Genomic DNA, 15,817 nt, shown 5'->3' on the forward strand with positions numbered 1-15,817 from the left:
GAAATGGATATATTACGAGAGCAAGGAGGCATGGTATGAGGAAAAGGGAGAATAGGAGAGAAATGGAGGAAAGAAGGAATAAATGAGGAGGATATATCGAGTGAGAGAAAGGGATGGAGGGTACAGGGGTACTAGGTGAGGGAGCCACAGGGTGAGAGAATGCAGTGGGGAGGAGGGAGTGGGCTGTGGGAAGTGGAAAGAGGCAGCAAAGGAGACAATGGAAAATTATTAACATCAGCTAACAGGTTACTGCACAAAAAGTCAGCAGAGAGAGGTATCAAATTAGAGCGGTGTAACAAAATTGAAAATTAATATAAGATAGAGCATACAGTAGCGTAAAGTGTACAGTAACATAAAGTGCGACAATGTGTACATTACTAGATACAGATTATGTTACCTTATGATGCAACAGAGGGTTAAATCCCTGCAAGAAAGCTAAAAATAGTCCATGAGGAAGTAATGGGTGGGAGATCATCCATAAGGCGAGTCCAAGTCCATGAGGAGATAGTCACTGAAATTGTCCAAGGGGTAAATGTATCGAGCTCCAATTTTTGAAAATCGCTGGAGATAACCGGCGATTTAAAGTTCAAAATCGCCATATGTATTATGTAGTGATTTTGACTTTCCTAAATCCAATCTCTAGCGATTTGTGTCTCCCGTGTTAAAGTCAAACTCCCGGGAGATCAAAAACAAACTCGCCCGAGTTCGAATTTAAAATCTCCAGATACAACAGGCTGCATTATATAGGCGAAATTAGCAGACACATCACTGTTACACTGCAGGGCAATGTTAATATAACAGGAAGCATAATTGAAGTGTAAATAAACCATCTTTTTTGTTCTAGAGGGGCAAAAAATATTATGAATTTTACTATAGGGACAATTTTTTTAATAATAAATTAGTGGCTCAAATATAGAATAAATGTAGTGTTTTTGGTTTTTTTGTTTTGTTTTGTCTTTTTATAACTGTGGCTTACTATTTCATCAGCATTGGGCCAATATGTATATTTTTCTGATTTGTCAACACTTCAAATTTCATGATGGGGAAACCATTAAAAGTATAGACTTGTGGCGCTACAAGTGTCAGCATGCACACAAGCATCAGACCCAGGGCCGTCTCTTCCATTGGGCACAATGGGCAGGTGCCCGGGGGCCCTACGGGCTAAGGGGCCCATCAGAGGCAGAACTAAAAAAAAATCCTGGATAAAAAAAGAAGAATATACTTACCTTGCGGTCAGCTTGTTAAGAGGGCCCTGATCAGACCCATTGCCAGAGGCGTATAAAATCAGGCAACTAGGCATGCGGTCTCCCTTTGCAAACATTTGTGATACAAAATAGGCAATGCTGAAGAGCTCAGTGACTTTAAGCATGGTAGTGTGATAGAATGCCACCTTTGCAATAAGACGGTTTGTGAAATTTCATCCCTGCTGAATATTCCACGGTCAACTGTAAGTGATGTTATTAGAATGTGGAAGCATTTAGGAACAACTGCAACTCTGCCACAAAGCTGAAGAACACGTAAAATCACAGAGCAGTGTCAGCGACTGCTAAGGCACTTGGTACGTTAAAGTCGCCAACGCTCTGCTGATTCCATAGCTGAAGAGTTCCGAACTCCACAGGTAAGCACAAAAACTGTGCAGCGGGAGCTTAATGGAATGGGTTTCCATGGCCAAGCAGCTATATGCAAGCCTCAGATCACCAAGACCAATGCCAAGCGTCAGATGGCGTGGTGTAAAGCACACCGACACTGGACTGTGGAGCAGTGGAAACGTGTTCTGTGGAGTGATGAATCACGCTTCTCTGCTTGGCAGTCAGATGGGCGAGTCTGGGTTTAGCGGATGTCAGGAGAACTGCCTGACTGCATTATGTCAACCGTTAAGTTTGGTGGACAAGGGATAATGGTATGGAGCTGTTTGTCAGGGTTTGGGCTAATCCCCTTATCTCCAGCAAAGGGCAATCTTAATGCTTCGGCATACCAAGTCATTTTGGACAATGCTATGCTTCCAACTTTGTGGCAACAGTTTGGGGAAGGCCCTTTTCTATTTCAACATGACTGGGCACAAAGCAAGGACTACAAAAACATAGTTTGATGAGTTTGGTGTGGAAGAACTTGACTGGCCTGCACAGAGCCCTGACCTCATCCCCATGGAACACCTTTGGGATGAACTGCAATGGAGATTGCAAAACAAGCCTTCTCGTCCCACATCAGTACCTGACTTCATAAATGCTCTACAGAATGAATGGGCACAAATTCCCATAGAAACATTACAACATCTTGTGGAAAGCTTTCCAAAAAGAGTGGAAGCTGTTATCGCTGCAAAAAGGGGACCAACTCCATATTAAAGTGTATGTATTTGAATACAATGCCATTACAGTCCCTGTTGGTGTAATGGTCAAGCGACTGAATACTTTTGTCCATATAGTGTTTAACCTGTGGTTTTTTTTTTTATGTATTAGTGTGTTCGTAGATAAGTGACTAAGAACTGCACTTCCATCACCTGTGTATGCTGTAGCTGCACAGAATCGCATCTGTCTGGTGATTGCATATCCACATGTCTGTATTGCCAGCTCCGGAATTAACTATGTTCTGGTTGTAACAATCTGCCATGGTGATTTCAAACAACCCACTAGAACGTGTGGTCCTCACAACTGTGTTTTTAAAATGTAATGCTTTCACTCTATATTTATTTATTCATTTTATCACTCCAAATAACATGCTAACTAATTTGCTGTTTTGTTTAATTCTTTACCTAATTCAAATTGATACAGAGGTAAGAATTAGAAATATGTTCACTGCAGAATTTTGCTTTTTTGTGTTTGCTGTCATGTTTCTATCTAAAAAACATTAATGCTGCCCAATGAACATGTGAAATATCCATTGAGCGCCCTCCAAAGCAATTAACATGCTTCAGGAGTTAAGAGTGTCTTTTCCTTTTTAATTGCAATCTCATGACCTGAATGCAGAGATTGGTGTTATCATGTTAGTTCATTCTGAAGTGAAATAAAGTGAGATCTTTATAAATGTCTAAATAATAAAACATCAGTGATAGGGTGCATGCTCTAGTCTCCTCCGATTTAAATCCACTTTTAAAGAATTACGATCAAAAGGTGTATTCACACAGTGCTGTGTCCTAGTTCTCTGGATAGATGCTGAGCATCACAGCCATACTAAAGCTAGAGCATATCTTGCCGTGGAAAAAAAATTTGCTGACAGGCTGAGTTTTTGCTCATACTTGGGCTCCCCTAAAGGTGTTCCAGTAATGGATTAGTGCTTTAATGCATCTCTGCAGAACTCTCCCCTCCCCCTGCTTTCCAAGGAGAGAGCCAGTCAGTGAGAGCCAGGCAGTGAAATCCATTAGCTGCACCTTTGGGACCAAGAACACACTAATGACAGCATCCCCTCCTTCCTTATAGAGAACTGTTAGACGACTCTCTCTCTCTCCTTGCGTTTGTTTGAATTAGCCAGGGGTTTGTGTGACCCCCCCCCCCACCAAAAAAAAAAAAGAAATGCTTAGTAAGTGTGAAAGGGGCTTGTGTATCATAATGCAGTAGAATAACTCCGCCTCGAAAACCTGACATAAATCCAGATCTGCAGATCAGGCAGTTTGTTAACAGGCTAAAGAAGCAATCTCATTACAGAATTGCTGTGTTTTAGACAAATGCATTCATTTAAAATGTATGAATTTAAACATCAGTGTTAGTTTGGGAATATCGCTTCCTGGTGTCTTCATGGTGTATGCAAGGAAGCAATAATACTGAACCAGACATATTTAGAAAGAACAATTCACATATTGTTTTAAATTTGCTTTCAATTTTCTCAATATGTGACAATTAACATAACATTGAAAGATAGGTCTCAAATGAAATATAGCAAATCCTTCTCATGGCAGTTTCCTACTGCTGCTGCAACCAGAAAAACATTTTTATTCCACCTTAAGGTTGCCACACATTTTCATACGCAGTGCATATGTCCCAACTCCTCTCTTATAGACTGGAGCTGGCTGCTCACTATTGAAAATTACTGCAGATGTGATTTCTATAACAATTTTACCAACAACTAAAATTCCTGATGATCATGAAAATCATACATGCCAACTCTCCCAGAATGTTTGGGAGACTCCCGAATTCCAGGTAGGTCTCCCGGAAACCAAAGAGAGCTGGCATTTATGCCGCATGAGAGCAGGCATGGAGTTGTGTATTGGCGGAGGTTGCGAGGCTTAGCAAATCACGCCATTTTGGCCCCATCCCCCAGCGACATGATGCCTGCTTTGGGTCTTTTTACCAGTGTAAAAAGACCCAAAACAGGCATTACGTCACTGGGGCGGGTTCAAAATCATGCAATTTGTGAAGCCCCGCCCCCTTCTGCCTTCACCCTACAACTCTCTTCAGTGATCTCCAGGAGGGAGCCAGCCAAAAGTAGACAAGTATGATGAAAATTCATATGTACACACTTATACAATTTATCTTCAGATCCGTTACCTTCAGCTCTTTCTTTACTGTATTGTACTGTCATACTGTGTACTGTCTGGTTGTTTTCCCACTACACGGTGCTGCAGACCTCCTGTGGCGCCCTATAAATAAAAGTTAATAATAATAATTATAATAATAATAATAATAATAATAATAATAATAAATGTTCATATCAGCAGTACTGGAGTTTGTAGTGCTATTGTCAGGGAAACTTATATAGTTTGCGCCTGATTCATCAAGGCACGTATCTGTCAATTTTGAGCATATCTTATGCAATATCACTCTGCGCATGTCCACTTTCGGGCCGTGAACACAGCAACGTCTGCTCTAACACCGAAGACTACGATTTTAGGGAGGGAACAGGGTGGGAAAGGGATGGATGCACATGGCCAATGTACAGTAAAGGCATTCCCCAGGGGAGGGCTGGCAAATTTTAGCCCAGGGGACAAATCTCAACTCAGCAGCCTATTAGGAACATTTTAATGGAATAAAAATGCAGGTGGCCCAGTGACTAGGCCCAAGGTAAACCCCTATGTGACCGGCATGGATGCCACCCTGCCCCCCAGCCCAGCCTGCCCCTGCACATAAGTCCAATTTAAACCCCGGCACATAAAGGAGTACATAGTTTTTTCAAATGGAAAGTCTGCGCCTGATAGGGGGCTAGTTTAAGTCATTGCTGACAGCCATGAACAAACACAGCTTCACACCAACGTCATCTAATGCAAATTAGAAATATTGTTCTGCATACACTCATCTCATTATACACCACCATACAACGAGAGATTACTAAGGTGCCATTTTGTGAAGGCTGCTGTATTTGATTGTTGGATATATTTCTATATTATTGAGATCCCCTTATTTGTTTGTATATATTTGTCATGCACTGTATACTAAAGCGAATGGTTTAAATTTAAATTGTTGTGAAATGTGTGTTCATACATTTACACCATATTAATAATGAGCCTGGCAAGGCCACTTTTTGGTGTAAGTATTGTGACACGGGCACAATTCAGGTGATGCATACATGGACAACTTTTTGCTGAAAACAGTTCTTATTTTGTTCCTTCACAATATCATAGCATACATTTCCATCAGGATGACACCAGGCAACCTATCATTGACTAGACATTATCTTCCTGTCTAGACACTGGACACTGTTTGACATCGGTCAAAATGCGCAAGTGCACAATACAGGTTTATATTCTTGAGACTCCTCCTACAGTCTTAGCTTGATAGATACTCGCACCTTGTCCTTACAAAGGAGTTCCCTGCAGATGCTCTGTAATCACTCTTCAACGCAGACACACCCTGTCAGCCTGCAGTGGCTGTGGAAAAGACACTTTCAAAGCATGTAAGTTAAATCATATTTTATACTTTTACTTTGTCACACATGTCTTATACCCGTATATCTCTGAACCTAGGTGCACTCCTAAACCTGTGTATAACCCGATCTGCAGCCTTTACCTGCAGACTGTCAGCTGAATAGCCGATTCCTCTCTTAGAGGCCTGTGTTAACTGTGGTCGAGGGAAGAGTCCAAGTTGTGTTTCATACGGGTTGCAGATGTAGGCTATATGTGGTTGGCAGAAGTGACATCACTGCCATCCTTTTGCTATTCGGGAAGTGCTGGCTGACAGGAAATACCTGGTAGTCATTTTCAGTTCTCAGTATATACCACACAGTAAAGACATGTTCTCACAGGTCTCCAGCCTCTACCTCTTGATTTGAACTTTGTTGTGTTCTCGAGTGTGGTGTTGGATTTGTACAGTCTCTGAAAACATTCATACAGTGATTGCTGGTCACATAGGGTCAGGTACTTACAATGTTGTTCTTGTTGCACAAAGGTGGAGGGTGGATAGTTTATGTTTATGTTTTGATCTAAAGAGGTGTAAAAATACAGTCATTTGTTACAATACTTATATGACCTATAAAGTGTCTAAGGTAGGGCCTTGTACTCATCAATGATTTGAAAAGAGAAACTTGTTGGTCCAGCAAAATTATTTCCTAAGATGCTATGAGAACTCACAAAATGGAAGGGCTGAATGATTGTCTCTTCTGCTCTTATATAGGGTGTGCAGGTGTTTTCTCCTGCGATTGCCTGTGTATGACTGGGTAGGTGTTGTCACGTCGCGTTGATTGCCTAGTTACGGTTGATGATTGGGAATAATTGACGGGTGAGTTAACCATCTTACATATGGTATTGAAGGACCTGCGATTGACGTGCCTACACCCATATATGCACTAAAAACAAATCAGTGTGCAGCATGTGAAAAAGTCTCTTTCACTTGTAAATATGAGAGCTGCAACGTTCGCCCATGCAGAGTTACGGGTACTGATGGCAATAATGGATAATTGTTTCTGACCAGCGGTTCGGTACTTTACGAATGAGCAACAGCTGCATGCATGCATGGCAGTATGTAGGCGTCTGCGCCTGCTCTTCCACCATAGGTGGATAGCAGTACAGCTCCAGCAGAGGTGGAGCAACCTATGGAGGCGACAAACTGAGCTCCTAGCAGATTTGAGGCAGAGATTTGTAGAAGTTCTCTAATAATCTCTATTGTTTATATTTAAAATTTACATTTGTGTTAGATCTGACCCATTGCGATGCAATATGGGTTGTAATAACCTTCATTGGACAAAGTACAAGGCCTGTTGTGTAATAGTGATGTTTCTAATTCAATGTGTGATTAATATAAACCTCCCAGGTCAAGTCCATATGAAATTGGTGTAGAAGTATTGGATATTTCACACCGTAACCTAACATTATCTGGATGTCTCTATGTAAATGTGAGACAGGGAAAACCTGAAACCTCAAACAGGACGCCTCACCGTCCTCCACCACCTAAACTTTCGCATAAGAGAACGTGAGGTGAGAGAGAAGCTTGTGTTGGAGGCAGAGGAGGAGCAGGAGGCCAAGAAGGAGCAGAAGCAGGAAGGTCAGGAGACTGAGAACAGCCAGCAGGAGGAAGGCCAGGAGCAGGAGGCCGAGGAGGAAGGGTTGTCCTTATATCTGGAGTATTCCCCACCTCTATATGCCACAGCAATTGTGAAGACAGAGGAGAATCCGCAGGTGCTAGTTGAAGAAAGTAAGTTTCTTGATGTTATAATGTAAAAACATTTTTAACACTGCTTTTGCCAGCATCAAAGTGTTGTCCACAAATTTTATTTAGCCTAGACCAAGTAAGACTTTGTTATTTCACACGTGTCTGACATCATGGGCCTAAAAAGTGTTTGTGGCCAAACAACTTCCTCCCCACCCATATATATCTGCATGTCTTTCCAAAAAGTAGTAGCCCTCTGGATACTACTGTGCTCAGCAAAACATGAACCGTTGTTTACAATTATAAATGTTTCTTTTTTGCAAATTTCTTTCATATATAAGTTAATATTTGTTGTCAGTTTTTTTTTAAAATGTGTACTATAATGAAGGAACATTTTGAACATCACTGAATATTTGTACTACATTTGTCCCCTTTTGTGTGGGTATTCACCAGAACTCATTTGCAAACAAAATGAGAGTGTTATGAGGGTAGCAGGGATAATAAGTATATTAACTAATGCCCTATTAAAGTTATGAAGGAGGTACATTTTGTGTGGGCGATAATTGTTTCCTTTCCTCACACATAATATGGCCGCAACGCTAGTATACAATTATCATCATATGGAATGCAACCATAATGTTGACATAAATTATTATATTTATACAGACAGTACAGTTTTATTTTTAAAATAACACAAGTACTTTTTTTTTTTATAAAAAATGTGTGTGCCCACCTACACCGCACCAACAGCTTAACCAACCCTAGTGCTGCCAGCCTATGCCGGTCTTAGCAAAATCAGGAGGGGGTGGGGACAAGAAGTGTGGGTTCCCTCTAATTCTACTGGTACCAGCACTGGGCTGCTGGCACTATAGCAGGGAAACTCGGAGCCTGGGCTCACCCTGTCATAATGACAACCAACCCCAGGCTGGACAGAACAGGACTGGAGTCCATCGGAGATGAGGTCCAGATAAAATTAAGCCAACCTCACCCCTAGGGGTATCGAGCTACGGGATGAAAGCACTAGGAGCTCGATTTACTAAATGTGGGTTTGAAAAAGTGGAGATGTTGCCTATAGCAATCAATCAGATTGTAGCTGTCATTTTGTAGAAAGTACTAAATAAATTAACTAGTATCTTCACTTTTTCAAACCAGCAGTTTAGTAAATATACCCCTAGGGCTCTTCTCGCACCCCATGGCAGTGGGTGTGGGGTAATAATACCTGTATAATGTATAAAAGCATTTTGCCTGGTGCACAACAGGTGAGAGCATGGCCAGGCTGCCATTAAGTGTCTGTGCATTCTAGCGCTTGTAGTACTACAAGCACCAGCATACCTATGAGGAACCATAAGTGGCAGCATGCCCTGGCACCCAAGATCTGCTGGGACCTATAGTGACCCAAAGACAAATGTAAATAAAAACACAGACGCAAGTGTAAACATAATATTTATTGAAATAAAAACACTACACTTGAAAGCACACCCCTATCACTCTTGAGGTAATGCTGCACCACCAAATTAATGGTGTGGGCAAAACATGGGACGTGCTGGAAACTGCCCATATTTAATGCCCGCACAATGTTACTGGCATTGTCTGACACCACAAATCCCCATGAGAGTCTAAGTGGGGTAAGCCACTGGGAGATAATTTCCCTCAGTTTCTCTAATATGTTGTCAGCGTTGTGCCTCTTATTAAAGCCTGTAATACACAATGTTGCCTGCCTTTGCACGAGCAGCCATTTTGTAGATGCTGCTACTGATGCAGCTGTTGCTGTTGCTGCGGAAGGGGATGCATCTACCCAGTGGGCTGTCACAGTCATATAGTCCTTCGTTTGCCCAGAACCACTTGTCCACATGTCCGTGGTTAAGTGGACAGTGGGTACAACCGCATTTTTTAGAGCACTGAGGACACTTGATCGTACTTCTCTGTACATTTTTGGTATCGCCTGCCTAGTGAAGTGGAATCTCGACGGGATTTGGTACCGGGGACACAATACCTCCATCAACCCTCTAAATCCCACTCCACTGATGGCGGACACCGGGCGCACGTCTAACACCAACATTGCAGTTACAGCTGCAGTTATACGCTTTGCAATAGGGTGACTACTATCGTATTTTGTGGTCATGGCAAACGACTGTTGGACGGTCAATTGTTTTGTGAAAGACTTAGCGGTCTTACGACTTCCCCTCTGGGAAGATGACCGACTAACAGCAGCAACAGCAGCAGTGGCAGTAGTAGGCGTACCGCTGCAGGATTCCTCGGATGAATCCCGTATTGAGGAGGACTCAGTCTGGCTGCTGACTTGGGCTGCAGGACTGAATCTGATGGAGATTGTGGAGGAAGTTGACGAGGAGGGTGTTGCTGGTGTGTATCCAACTGGACCACGGGATTTAGGTGTCCCTGTACCGATGAGGGTCCTAGCCCCAGTTCCTGAACTAACCACTGAACTATGAAGGTTATTCAGGTGACGTATAAGGGAGGATGTTCCTAGGTGGGCAAGATCCTTACCCCTGCTTATTTGAGCTTTACATAAGCTACATATGGCCATACATTGGTTGTCTGGATTTGGATAAAAATAACTCCAGACCGAAGAGGCGCATTTTTTGGTCTTCTGACCAGGCATGACGATGGGCTTTTTCATCCCATGGACATCAGCTGTTTCCCCCCCTGGTGCCTCATTTACAATAACCACATCACCATCCTCATCATCAAGTTCCTCCACAGCACCAGCTACATCATCAATAGCCTCCTCCCGAGCCACCTCTTCCCGTACAGTGATGGGAAGGTCAGGCTTGACAACCACCAACACCCTTGGACTCGCCTTGAGGATTTGTGATAATTTCTCTTTAGAAGGCAGAGTTGTTTGCTGTTTTGTTGCTGACCGCATAACTCTCTTCAATTTTTTGGAGGGGGGGGAGGGAGGAGGAGGGATAAGATCCGTGGGTGAAGCTGAACCACTAGTCATGAACACGGGCCAGGGCCACTCCGTGTTGTAAATGGCATATTGGCAACTTTACGTTTCTCCTCAGATGATTTTAAGTTTCTCTTTTTGCTACTTTTTCTTAACTTGGGCTTTTTGGATTTTACATGCCCGGTACTACGAGATTGGTCATCGGGCTTGGAAGACGACGTTGATGGCATTTCATCGTCTATGTCATGACTAGTGGCAGCAGCTTCAGCATTAGGAGGAAGTGGGTCTTGATCTTTCCCTACTTTATCTTCCAAATTTTTGGTCTCCATTATATGTAGCACAAGATACTGCAGAATGTGTGAACTTGGTAATATTGCAGTACCAATGGACTTATACTGCTGGATTGGTTTTGCAAATTTGGTTATAATTACTTTTTTTTTTTAAATTTTTATTTTAATATTTTTTATAACTTTTTTTTTATTTTTTCAAAACTTGGGAATAATGGGGAAATAACTATGCCCTTAGAAGCACAGAGCACAGGACACAGCACCACTTGACTGAACAGGACACAGCGCAGGACCCAGCAGCACTACGGAACTCAGCAGGACAGAGCACAGGACACAGCACCACTGGACTGATACTGCAGAATGTGTGAACTTTGTAATATTGTAGTACCACTGGACTTTTACTGCTGAATGTGTGAACTTGGTAATATTGCAGTACCAATGGGCTTATACTGCTGGATTGGTTTTGTAAATTTGGTTATAATTATATTTTTTTTTTAAATTTTTTATTTTTATTTTTTTTTTTACTTTTTTTTTATTTTTTAAAAACTTGGGAATAATGGGGAAATAACTATGCCCTTAGAAGCACAGAGCACAGGACACAGCACCACTGGACTGAACAGGACACAGCACAGGACCCAGCAGCACTACGGAACTCAGAAGGACAGAGCACAGGACACAGCACCACTGGACTGAGCACAGCACAGCACAGCACAGCACTGAACTGAACAGCACGAGATATAGCAGGACAGAGGACCACCTAACACACCCTCCCTCTACCCTGATCAATGCCCGAGTGAAGATGACGGCAACTAGCGGGGAATTTATAGGATCCGAGTATCGCGAGATCCGACAACGGGATTATGAGTCAGAGCCTCAGTTTCAGATTTGAATTTGGCGCCAATACCCGGATCTGTCTCGGATCGGCAACGTTCGGGTGGGCTCGGATTTCGTAAATCCGAGTGCGCTCATCTCTAATATTAATGCATCTACAACAGGACAGCCATAATATGATACTATAACCGCTTTTCTGTGTTTGCAAATCAAAAGAAAGCAAGATGTGGCAATTATTGCGTGAACAAAGTTCATGTCACATAAGAGTGACAACTGTGATTGTTATACGATTATGGGTACCTGATATAGAAGGAAATAGGAAAGAACATATATGTTAAGCGTTGAATGTTTTCTTTTGAATAATTGCAGGAACTTCATTGAAGTGGATGACATTCTAATGTCCAACTCCAAACTTTTTTTTTTTTCAAAACACATTTTAAAACTTTATTACGATGTATATATACAATGCTTTGTATATTACATTATAAATATAAAGCATTTTGTAATCTTGGATTTAAGGGCATATATTTTGTCACCAGCAAGTCTGTGGTGATTTTGTCTCAATTTTGAGGACATGACTACAAGCATGATGCAGCAGTCCTGTGTTACTAGCAATTTTTTGAGGACAGAAACACAGCCATAACCCTAGAGTCCTAATAAGTTGAGGATTTCTTTTCTCTAAACTAGGAACAAAACATGCACAATCTGACCGTCTGCTCTGTACTGATAGGGGACTTTCTGAAAGAGGATTACAGTGTGTGTGTTTGTTCTGTATCCCTGGAGGAAGAAAGATGAGGTAGAGCAAATGGAAATAAAGAAAGGGGAGGGAGACATTGCTGAATACCTGATAACTGTATTCTGACTTACTCAGTATGTGCAGTAACATACTGAGTATAAGCACTTTTGACAGTGTCGCCTAATTCATTTGATGTCTGTAGAATTCAGCTTTGCATTAAGTTCATTCATATGATGATCTGGAGATGTGTAATAAAAAGTAATCCTAATTATTTTTAGTTTTATCAAAGCCAAGAAGCACCATTTTCCATCACCTAATTCTGTTCACCACTTTGCTAGTAATTGAAGGCAAATTTCTTTTTACTAAACAAACTTTTTAGCAAGTGTATTTAAGTTCATTTCAAGTTCACTTAACGTATATTAAAATTAGGGATGTGCACCGGCGACTTTTGAGGTCTCGTGTTTTGTGTTTTGGATCCGGATTTTCATTATTTTTGGGGTTCGGATTTGTCTCGCAAAACACTTGACGAAAGGTCTCGGTTCGGATTTAAGGTTTTGGATTCGGATTTTTTTTGGAAAAAACATAAAAAGTTTAAAAATCAAGTTTTTGGGCTTATTTTCACTCCTATGCTATTAGTAACCTCAATAACATTCAATAACAAGCATTTCCACTAATTTACAGTGTATTCTGAACACCTCACAATATAGTTATTAGTCCAAAACATTGCAACGAGGTATCTTTCTGGACTGCGTAGAGGAGTGGGTCACCACAATATATATAATAAGAAAACCATCAACTTGTATGATTCGCACCAATAAATGTACCTGGACTGCGTAGAGAAGTGGGTCACCACAATATATATTAAAAACCCTGAACTTGTATGATTCGCACCAATAAATGTACCTGGACTGCGTAGAGGAGTGGGTCACCACAATATATATTAAAAACCCTGAACTTGTATGATTCGCACCAATAAATGTACCTGGACTGCGTAGAGGAGTGGGTCACCACAATATATATTAAAAACCCTGAACTTTTATGATTCGCACCAATAAATGTATCTGGACTGCGTAGAGGAGTGGGTCACCACAATATATATAATAAGAAAACCATCAACTTGTATGATTCGCACCAATAAATGTACCTGGACTGCGTAGAGGAGTGGGTCACCAGAATATATATTAAAAACCCTGAACTTTTATGATTCGCACCAATAAATGTATCTGGACTGCGTAGAGGAGTGGGTCACCACAATATATATAATAAGAAAACCATCAACTTGTATGATTCGCACCAATAAATGTACCTGGACTGCGTAGAGGAGTGGGTCACCACAATATATATTAAAAACCCTGAACTTTTATGATTCGCACCAATAAATGTACCTGGATTGCGTAGAGGAGTGGGTCACCACAATATATATAATAAGAAAACCATCAACTTGTATGATTCGCACCAATAAATGTACCTGGACTGCGTAGAGGAGTGGGTCACCACAATATATATTAAAAACCACAATAAAATATATAAAAAACCTTCAACAGGTCTGCATTACACTGCACATACGGCTGCTCCTCCATCCTCTCCATCATATACATGTTGGAGTTTTAGCGTGTGACAACCTCTTGTTTTTGATAATGTCAGTGCATTTTGAATATTTTTCAATTTGCCCCACACCACTGAATGTACTTTATCTATGATACGCATCTATCTATCTTGACTGCATAGTGTGGTGGCCCAGGTACACAATTTGGTACCGAGGCCACAATATAATTAAAAAACCCTCCACGGGTCAGAATTCCACCAAAAAAGGGTATGGACTGCATAGTGTGGTGGCCCCGGTACACAATTTGGTACCGAGGCCACAATATAATTAAAAAATTGGGCATCAACTGTCACCGTTGTTTAATATCTGATACACCTAAATATGGACTGTACAGTGGAGTGGCCCCGGTAGAAAATTTGGTGCCGGGGCCACAATACCTCCTCCAACTTCCAAGTGTAGTGTTTATAAAGACAGACAGCGTCGAAGTGTTATTAGTTGACTTTCTTAACCCTAAAATTGTCCCTGTTGCAAATATTCGTGCAATGGACAGTTACTTTTTTATTGAAAGACTCAAGCTTTCAAGTGTAGTGTTTATAAAATATAAACAACAATACAGTAGTTTTAGAGCACGTCAATACCTCTTGTTTTAAATTATGACAGGGCATTTAACTTTTGGTTTAATTTCTTGAATTTGTTTAAATTTGGTTTTACTTTTTCAACATGGCAAACGACTGTTGATTGGTCATATAATGCAAAAAAAAAAGTTCCAAGATGGAATTGTCCTTGGGCCCTCACACCCACCCTTATGTTGTTGAAATAGGACATGCACACTTTAACAAACCAATCATTTCAGCGACAGGGCCTACCAAACAACTTTGGCTGAAATGATTGGTTTGTTTGGGCCCCCACACCAAAAAAGCTATTCATCTCTCCCTGTACAGACTAAACAGGCTCTACTGAGGCAAGATGTCGTCCTCATCCTCAACCTCTGATTCCTCTCCCCCTACAGTGTGTACTTCCTCCTCATCACACATTATCAATTCGTCCCCGCTGGACTCCACAACCACAGGTCCCTCTGTAGTATCTAGAGGGCAGTGCTGTACTTCATTGAGGAATTGATTATTCATTTTTATAAACATCATTTTTTCAACGTTATGAGGAAGCAACCTCCTATGCCGCTCACTGACCAGGTTCCCCGCTGCACTAAAAACTCTTTCCGAGTACACACTGGAGGGGGGACAACTCAGGTAAAATAGAGCCAGTTTGTACAGGGGCTTCCAAACTGCCTTTTTTTCCTGCCAGTAACAATATGGACTGTCTGACATGTCTACTTGGATGGTGTCAGCAAAGTAATCATCCACAATTTTTTCTATTGTGACAGCATCCAATGCAGCGAGAGTAGACATGTCTGCAATGGTTGGCAGGTCCTTCAGTCCGGACCAGATGTTATCAGCATCCCCGCCAGTGCCTCTTTTGGGAAAACTGAGCTTTTTCCTCGCAGCCATAGATGTGGAAGAAAATGAGGGTGGAGCTGTTGGCATGTCACGGTCCTCTTCAGAGGACAATCTCCTGACCAGCAGGTCTTTGCACCGCTGTAGACTTGTGTCCGCCGGAAACAGAGACACAACATACGCTTTAAACCGAGGATCGAGCACGATGGCCAGAATGTATTCCTCTGACTTTAAAAGAGTGACCACCCTCGGATCCTGGCAAAGGGTACGAAGGGCTACATCCACAAGAGCTACATGCTTGGTGTAATCGCAATGGCTTACCAGCTCCTCCCTCACTTTCTCCAGCTGCTTCTGCAACAGCCTGATCAGGGGAATGACCTGACTCAAGCTGGCAGTGTCGGAACTGACTTCTCGTGTGGCAAGTTCAAATGGCTGCAGAACCTTGCACAAAACGGAAATCAGTCTCCACTGCGCTTGACTGAGGCGCATCCCCACTCCTTTGCCTATGTCGTAGGTGGCTGTGTAGGCCTGAATGGCCTTTTGCTGCTCC

General features: G+C 41.9%; 1 long non-coding RNA gene across 1 annotated transcript in view; it reads right to left on the bottom strand.

The window, feature by feature from the left end:
- The window catches only part of LOC142099345 (uncharacterized), a 258,678-nt gene that overhangs the window by 203,042 nt on the left and 39,819 nt on the right, over positions 1 to 15,817 (bottom strand). Inside the window, exon 3 of the long non-coding RNA XR_012678516.1 lies at positions 4,479 to 4,570. This is a non-coding gene — a long non-coding RNA (uncharacterized LOC142099345). The remainder of the gene's footprint in view (positions 1 to 4,478; positions 4,571 to 15,817) is intronic.

Source organism: Mixophyes fleayi, chromosome 8 (assembly GCF_038048845.1).
Source record: "Mixophyes fleayi isolate aMixFle1 chromosome 8, aMixFle1.hap1, whole genome shotgun sequence".
NCBI lineage: Eukaryota > Metazoa > Chordata > Amphibia > Anura > Limnodynastidae > Mixophyes > Mixophyes fleayi.